The 695-nt window shown below is 38.1% G+C and overlaps 1 long non-coding RNA gene across 3 annotated transcripts in view; it reads left to right on the plus strand.

Annotated features, from left to right (window-relative positions):
* Positions 1 to 695, plus strand: part of LOC119589055 — a 64,075-nt gene that overhangs the window by 25,787 nt on the left and 37,593 nt on the right. The window lies entirely within an intron of this gene.

Genomic DNA, 695 nt, shown 5'->3' on the forward strand with positions numbered 1-695 from the left:
AACAGGAAATAGCTCGAGTTGAGTACAAAACAAAGCGGTGAACTCCGAAGGAGGACTTCCAAAGACACGGTAGAGGAAATATCTGAAGGACCCCAAGAGACGCAGAGGAGGATATGAATCATGCAAAAGAATACCGTTAAACATAAACAAAGAAAAGGGAGTTAACAAACAGAAAAGAAAGGAAACAAAGAGTCATAAATGCTAAAATCATAATAAACATTATAACAACAAAACATGAACAACAAAATCAAATAAACAATAAAAAACTCACACAAAAAATAAAAGTGTGAAATACACAATGCATTATTGTCACGGTATGGACTTGGCATGTAAGATAAGTCTTATGGAGAGTAATAGCATATCAAAGGCAGGTAATCATGTAAATTGTGGGAACTGCATCGCATTGTCAAGAACCGCAATTTAGGAGGATCTCGCCAGAACCGTCGGCTGGTTCTATACTTACACTTTCCTTGCGTTTGTTTCTGTTTTCATTGTTTCGGAACATTCTTTGTCCGGCCCTCGACGAACCCTTTCTTGTTTAACCCTTATTCCCAGTTTTAGATTCTGTTTTCGTTTTACTTATTTATCTTTTCGTTTCTTTCCGTAACGTCACTTGTCGCTGTCTTTCTTCCTTACGTGATTTAGTTCTTCACCCTCCTCCAATTCCCACGGAGATGCGTTGCCTTACGATGTTA

Source organism: Penaeus monodon, chromosome 25, assembly GCF_015228065.2.
Source record: "Penaeus monodon isolate SGIC_2016 chromosome 25, NSTDA_Pmon_1, whole genome shotgun sequence".
In the NCBI taxonomy this organism is placed as follows: Eukaryota; Metazoa; Arthropoda; class Malacostraca; order Decapoda; family Penaeidae; genus Penaeus; species Penaeus monodon.